The sequence below is a fragment of the Eschrichtius robustus genome, chromosome 3 (genome assembly GCF_028021215.1).
Source record: "Eschrichtius robustus isolate mEscRob2 chromosome 3, mEscRob2.pri, whole genome shotgun sequence".
Classification (NCBI taxonomy): domain Eukaryota; kingdom Metazoa; phylum Chordata; class Mammalia; order Artiodactyla; family Eschrichtiidae; genus Eschrichtius; species Eschrichtius robustus.
In genome coordinates, this window is record NC_090826.1 from 7,796,053 (window position 1) to 7,803,868 (window position 7,816).

General features: G+C 46.3%; 1 protein-coding gene across 1 annotated transcript in view; it reads left to right on the plus strand.

The window, feature by feature from the left end:
• Positions 1-5,489: 5,489 nt before the first annotated feature.
• Positions 5,490-7,816, plus strand: part of KIF1B (kinesin family member 1B) — a 325,658-nt gene continuing 323,331 nt past the window's right edge. Inside the window, exon 1 of the mRNA XM_068538857.1 lies at positions 5,490-5,493. The gene's annotated coding sequence lies outside the window, so the exon portion shown is untranslated. The remainder of the gene's footprint in view (positions 5,494-7,816) is intronic.

Here is a 7,816-nt window from a genome sequence, read left to right on the forward strand (position 1 = left end):
TACCCTTCACTTTCTTCTCTATAGTCATCCAGTTCTTTATCCAGACGAGAGAGTTCTTTATTGATCTCATCAAGTTCTGCTTGTAAGCTCTTGTATCCCTGCAGGCCAGTGTCAAAATTCCTCTTGCAGAGTTGTCTTTGTTGATCTGAAGTGATGGGTGGATATTCCCTGATCAGTCCTCCTGCAGCTCATCGCAGGACTCGCCACCCGTCGTGTAGTCTGTTTCATAGTGGTCTTGCTCTGATCTCCTCGACTTTCCTCGGTAGGCGGATTCTTAACCACTGCGCCACCAGGGAAGTCCCCCCTTTATCTTTAAAACAAGAGATTAGTAGCAGAACCAATTGTAGAAGAACATTATAGAAGAACATTCAATCAAACTAACTACAAAAAGAATTCAGAAAAGACATCCTGGCTTTACCACAGAAAAAGAAGTAAAGCATGAAAAGTAAAGAGACCATTTAAGATCCTAATTTTAGTTACGAAAGGAATGAACATTTTATGCATGCCTTTCTTCCTGGGCAGCCCTCACTCAGGGTGGCCAAAGAATTCTTAAAATAGTGATCTTGTAAAATGCATCACTGATCAGATCTCCAGCTGTGCAAAATACCAGGCTGTGAAGTCCTGGCAGAAACTACGCCAGTAGTTGGTTCTCTCCAGCACACATCAGAAGGCCAGTGAAGCTTTGCTAGGCATGCTTGCCTGAAGCCCCACCTGTAGAGGCAGGGGGACGGGTCCGAGCCCTGGAATGTTTAGAACGGTACACGGGTGTTTCTGATGCCCTTGAGAGGCAGGGAGCCTCTGCCTTCCCCATGTCATGCACAGATTCTCTTAGCACAGCCCTGTTGTGGCTTGTGGTCCAGCCCTGGCCATCTGCCATCTCTGTATAGAAGGGATGTCGTGCTACCTGAAACAGAGAGAACCACAGAGAATGAGAGATCTCACTCAAGGATTTTGTGAGGTGTGAATGCTCTTAGACTTTACTGGTAGCTTAATCAGATGGTGAAAGGACATGAGAAATGCCGCACTGGACCAGCCCAGCGGTTCCTCTTTTTTTTTGTGGCTGCGTTGGGTCTTCGTTGCTGCGCACGGGCTTTCTCTAGTTGCAGCGAGCGGGGGCTACTCTTCATTGTGGTGCACGGGCTTCTCATTGCGGTGGCTTCTCTTGTTGCGGAGCACGGGCTCTAGCCGCGCAGGCTTCAGTAGTTGTGGCACGTGGGCTCAGTAGTTGTGGCATGCAGGCTCAGTAGTTGCAGCACACAGGCTCTAGAGCACAGGCTCAGTAGTTGTGCTGCATGGGCTTAGTTGCTCCGTGGCATGTAGGATCTTCCCAGACCAGGGCTCGAACCCATGTACCCTGCATTGGCAGGCAGATTCTCAACCACTGTACCACCAGGAAAGCCCCCCAGCAGTTCCTTTAGCTCAGAATTTTGGTTCCTGATGAATGGCTTGTGGAAGAAATCTCCACAGCCTCAATCTAAAACTCTCGAGTTTCTGAAGACCCCTGCTGTTTCTATTCCAGCCCACTGTGAACCTGCCATTTGTGGATTTAAGCAGAAAAAGAGTCTGTTTTCTTATACTTTTTCTCTTCTTGTCCTTTTGTAGGAACTTTACCCAAAGTAGAACACTCAAATAATAATTGAAGTCATAACGTTATGTTAAAAACACAAACTTGTTATATGGTTTGCTACTGATTAAAATTTTGTGGAAGTTTCACCAATTAATAAAGCAAAAAGACCAGAAATAGCTTTTTCTAGAATAGTTTTATGGTTCATGAAAATCACTCTGTGATAGAAAGAGGACTAAAGTTAAATTTCTAATGAAAGTAGAATAGGGACTTCCCTGGTGGCACAGTGGTTAAGAATCCACCTGCCAGTTCAGGGGACATGGGTTCGAGCCCTGGTCTGGGAAGATCCCACATGCCGCGGAGCAACTAAGCCCGTGCGCCACAACTACTGAGCCCTCGTGCCACAACTATTGAAGCCCGTGTGCCCTAGAGCCTGTGCTCCACAACAAGAGAAGCCACCGCAGTGAGAAGCCCGTGCACGGCAGTGAAGAGTAGCCCCCGCTTGCCGCAACTAGCGAAAGCCCGCGCGCAGCAACAAAGACCCGATGCAGCCCTCAAAAATAATAATAATAATAATAATTTTAAAAGAAGAAAGTAGAATAATTTACCTTTACATACCTACATCTAATAATTTACATTTCATACCTACACCACTCTAAAGGATTTATACCTCTGCAGAAGAAAAAAATGTACTTATACCTGTGCAGTTGGATAGTCAGATCTGAAGCCACCATTTAAAAAAGGAAAATGTTAAATAAAGTTGGCAAATGTAAATTCTACAGCTCGTGACTTATTCTTATAAAGTCAACGGGCCGACTTCTCAAAGACGGAGGAGCGCAAAGCCTGGCACCGAATAGCTTCAGTCTCTTATCTGCTGAACAAATGAAAGGATATAATCTCAGATTGTAGAGACGAGGATCATTCTTCCGCTCCTCAGCTTTTTGGAGTTTAAGAATTGTAGCAGTACTGAAAAATAACCATCTAGAAACAGATGAAGTTATCAAAATTTAACTTTGATTTCTTCTCCTGGAAAACTACACTTAGTTTATATGAACTGTGTGTGAACTGCAGGAAGTTTCCAGTGCTAGAAACTTCTTTTCTTCTTTGATGCCTTCCTGCCTAGAAGTGCCCACAGTCTGCTTAGCTGTGAGTATATTGACCTCAGGGCCCACTGGGTAAGGCATGTGGGGACCCTCCCAGGAGACCTGGTAACAGTGAAATGATCCTGTTGTTGTGCTATTTGTGGATCAACAACTTTGTACATGGAAGGAGCTGCTTGCCTTTTTGTCCCAGTATCAGGATGCTGCTAATGCCACAAAGTAATAACGTAGTTGAGGGTAACCTTAAGGACAGAACTTCCTCTTTGGATAATGAAATAGGACAATGAATTTCACAAGGGAATAAATATCAGTAACTCTTGTGGCTTCTGTTGAGGAAGAGGGAAAAAATGCCATTGTTTGTTCCCTACCATACCTTTTTCATACTTGGTTCTTGAAATGTGAATTTAAGTGTTTAGGAAATGTGTAGAGTTGGTGTTTTGTTTGATGCTGGTGTTTTTTATGTGTTGTACTCCCTTACCTCTTACATTGTCTAATTTGAAGCAGCAAAACAACGTTCAGTGGAAGTCCTTTACTGCAGCTTCATTCAGTTGAGCCTACAGCATATGGGGAGATTTGTGTTGTTGTTTGCCTGGTTAGTGGACAAGTGTGAACAGCACTTGTTGGCAGTTCCTTGGAACTGGGGCACTGAATGCCTAGTCCGACTGAGCCAAGGGGGTGATTTAGCTTCATCTCCTGCGTCAAAGGATGCTCTTTCTTTTTCTGTCCCCTTGAGTATCTCACTACAGGGTAGAAGGAAGCCTCCCCCCAGGGTCAGCATGCATAGCAGTGGTGGGGCTGCTGTCATCCTTACCCCACCCTCTCCAAGTCACTTCTCTGGGAGCCCAGAAGTTGCTATATTATGAAATGGGCTCCTTTAACATTTATTTCTGGGTGCCACGGGACATCCATTCCTCCACCATTCTCATAATTGCTCCCAAAGGCCTCTTGGTCTAAAATGTTCACCATAGCATCCAGCTAACTATGAGAACGCGTAGACAGTATCCATCTCTAAAATCTGTACCTAGTTCACCAGTGGTGCTGTTTGAACTTAATAATGTCAGCACTTATTGAGCACTTAATAACTGTGCCCGGCATGTGCTAACATGTGCCTTATATCATAAGGGAAATGGGCACAATTAGGTGACTGGTGTAAATGGCAAAACTGAAGCTTGAACGGGCAGTTTGTCTTCAGAACCTGTGCCCTTAACCTCTTTACTCCTCGTGTAATGTATTACTTTTCAAAGAATGAGGTTTTAGCCAAATCTTGAAATTTGCATCCACCTGAAGTAGATAAATACAAATAAATAAAACTTTCAACAGTATGGTAGTCTGATGGTGATGTCTGATGTGTTCAATCCATACGGATGGACTAAGTTGAACTCGCCCAGTGTTAGCATTTCCTTGGAACTGGGGCAATGAATGCCCAGTCAGAGGAAAGAGGGGTATGAGCCGCAGTTCACTCTTAACCAACAAAAAGATGAAGAAGGGCGCCCAGCTGCCCATGCTGGTACCAGAACGTCACCCTGCAGCACTGTTGCCTGTGAGTCAGCGGAAGAAGCTTCTGCCTGGGAGGCGGGTGTCTAGCTCCAGGCATGTCAGTCAGCCGATGGGGGGCAGTCACATGTCTCTCAGATTCCCTTTCTGTAAACAAAAGTGATGATTTTTTTTTTTTTTTTTTTTTCTGGCTGCACTGCAAGGCTTGTGGGATCCTAGTTCCCGGACCAGGGATCGAATCTGTGTCCCCTGCATTGGAAGCACAGATTCTTAACCACTGGACCGCCAGGGAGGCCCCCAAAACAATGATTTTTGAGGCCCCTTCCGGCTCTGAAATGTTGTAGCCCTGATGGAGCGTTGCCACTCACACTGGCTTCTCACCACATGTCCCCACCCTTCCGCATGACCAGGAAGCAGTTCTCGGAACACTCATCACTTGAGGTGCTGAAGGGAGCATCCTTCAGCACCCGTCACCAGCCTCTGTCGCCAGGCTGCTTTCAGTTAGGGAGGGCGGGCAGAGAAATGCTGCATTTGGAGCATCAGCAGGGAACTCTCCAGAGCCGCTCCTGAAGGCTTCCTCAAAATGAGTGCCCGGGGCTCCTGTAGTCAGGAAACCAGCACAGAGGGTATTCCAGGTGGAACGCCTTATACTACCAATTATTTGTCGTTTATCTGAAATTTGAGGAGTCCTGTTTCTGGTCTGGTTTTTTGCCAACTCCAGCAACCTTAGGCAGGAGGAACAACCTAAGAGGAGGTATGGAGAAGAGCAGGCGTGTGACCATGGGCTTTAGCAAGGAAGCCAGCCTGACCAAGGCCAGGCGTGTGGGGTGGGATGTGGCGGCTCATAGGAGGGGAGCTTGGAGGGGTCCGGGTGGGGTTTCGGGCCTGCTGCAGTGGCGCCGGCGCGTGGTGGCGATTCCCATTCTCTGCTGTGGCTCCTCCTGAGGGACAATGGCCCTCCTCCTGCTGAGGGCACTTCAGTGCTGGGATTCTGATCCATTTCCGCCTCAAGCGTCTTAACAGGTCTGAATGATACAGCAGACAGTGTGTCCCAAATCAAGTTAAACTGCCTGATAAGTTTTTCCAAACCAGTGAGTATCATGACGACAGTTACATTTTAAAACATTAGGGAAATTTTCAAACATAAGATTAGTGATAAAAGTATAATGAACCCCTGTGTATCCAGGTCTTATCCCTGGAACTGCACCGAGCTCCCTGATGGTGTTGCCTCCTTGCGTTAGGGAGGGGAGGTATGGGTGGGGTGAAGTTTACTACTGTCCACGCCATTCTTTGCTGGACCAGTATCAGACTCCATCACGTGTCCCTCATCATTCCCATCCATTACTGTCTAGGAGAAGCAGTGCTTGTACACCAGATTAGGACCTCATCTTGGCTCTAATTTTATGGTTTACTTTGCCAGTATCAAATAGAAGGAAAGAAAGGGCTCAAATTTGGCAGATAACTTTCTCTTTCTTTTCCAGAGATAACTTTGGTCTCAGTCTAGAAGAAAGATCTTGAAATTGCAGAGGAGAAACTGATTCCTCCTCCCGTGGGCAAGTCCAGTCTATGTCCAATTCAACCCTCTCCCTAATAGATGGCCCTTGCTCAAGCTGGCCAAAAGCCATACCAACCAGCACAACTGCTAGAACTATTATTAGTTATTTCTGTGACTTTCATTTTCAGGCCAACATTTAGAACAATCAGATTTTAAGGATAGGAAGGAAATGTGATTTCTCCATGTCCTGTTCCTTTAGTCATCTGGAATTTAAACAGGTTTCATGCTCCAGAAATCTGGTCAGAGTTCTTCGTTCTGTGCCCTTTACGTGGCAAAGTATATCTAATCCCAGGACTTGGTATCATCCTGTCATGTTCCACCAAAGGAATCAATGTTTCATACTTATGAGAATCAATAGCCTCATCTGAGCAAGGCAGTGCCACTATGGTTTCCTCAATAAAAATGGTATTTCTCCTTTGGAAAGGTCATAGCCATTCATTCAACAAACATTTATTACGCACTTGCCAGGCACTGTACTAGGCACTGGGGTGAATAAGATGAACATAGTCTCTGCCCTTGACATTTTAATGAAAAAGGTAGTCAGTAAACAAAGCGAGAAAAGATAATTATGGATTATGATAATTATGAAGGATATAAGCAGAGATGTGATACAGAGTAAATGTATATCAGAAGGCTGTTCTGAAAAGGTGACTCAGATTTTTGAAGAGATCCAAATATTTCTCTGTTCAACTTCTAAATTAATGGAAAAATAAGACAAAAGAAACAATAAGTGGAGAACCAAAATAGCACCTTTTTTGCCACACCTCAAGGCTTGCGGTATCTTAGTTCCCCAACCGGGGGTCCAATCAGGGCCCCGGCAGTGAAAGTGCTGAGTCCTAACCACTGGACCACCAGGGAATTCCCAAAATAGCACCGTTATGACTGATAAAGTCCAGGTTAGAAGTTGTAGCTTAGTGTGAGGGTCAAAAGAGGGATTGGTAACTGTGACAGATGGTGTTTTCCAAGATGGCTATTATGAGAATCTCCCATCTCACGTGCTCTTTTTTTTTTTTTTTTTTTTTTTTAATTTATTTTTGGCTGCATTGGGTCTCCGTTGCTACACGTGGGCTTTCTCTAGTTGCGGCGAGCAGGGGCTACTCTTCGTTGCGGTGCGCGGGCTTCTCACTGCAGTGGCTTCTCTTGCTGCGGAGCACGGGCTCTAGGCGTGCACAGGCTTCAGTAGTTGGCGGCACGTGGGCTCAGTAGTTGTGGCTCGCAGGCTCTAGAGCACAGGCTCAGTAGTTGTGGCGCATGGGCTTAGCTGCTCCGCGGCATGTGGGATCTTCCCGGACCAGGGCTCGAACCCATGTCCCCAGCATTGGCAGGTGTATTCTTAACCACTGCGCCACCAGGGAGGGAAGTCCCCATCACGTGCTCCTTTTACAGTGTGACACTGAGGGATGAGGTCCATGTTCCCTCCCTTTGAATCAGAGTGGGCCTTGGACTCTGGTGGAAGTGATGTTATATGACTTCTCAGACTAGGTCAAGATGGTACAGCATCTTCCTGGTTCTCTTGGGATGCTCCCTCTTAGAGCCCAGCTATCCCTGCTTGAGGGAGTCCAAGCAGCCCATGGAGAGGCCCACATGGAAAGGAACCTGGCCCCCAGCCCACAGGCCTGGCTGGGCTCCCAGCCAACAGATAGCCATGAGATGGATCCATTTGGGAAGTGGCTTCTCTAGCCCTCCCAACTGGAGTCAAGGTACCCCAGCTAACGCCACATGGAGCTGAGATGAGCCATGCCCTGTGAGCCCTCCCCAGACTGCAGATTTGTGAGCCAATTAATGACCTGTATTATTTTAAGCCATTGAGTTGGGAGAGGCAAGAATAAAGGATATACTAACTCCCCCAATCTAGGCAGTCTATCTGAGAGAAAGTTCAGGTCTGTGAAGTAGACACACCCTCAAGTCCATGTCAAAAGGGAGAAGAAAATACTGAGATACCCTGTGTTTACAATATTTGATAGACTAACTACCTAGTGGATAAAATTCTTCAATGGCTGTTGTCCGTAGGGCAAGCAACTCATTCCAGTTTTCCTAGAACTTTTCCAGTTTTAGTAATGAAAGTTCCATGCCCTGGGACTCCTTCAGTCTTGGGGAAACCGT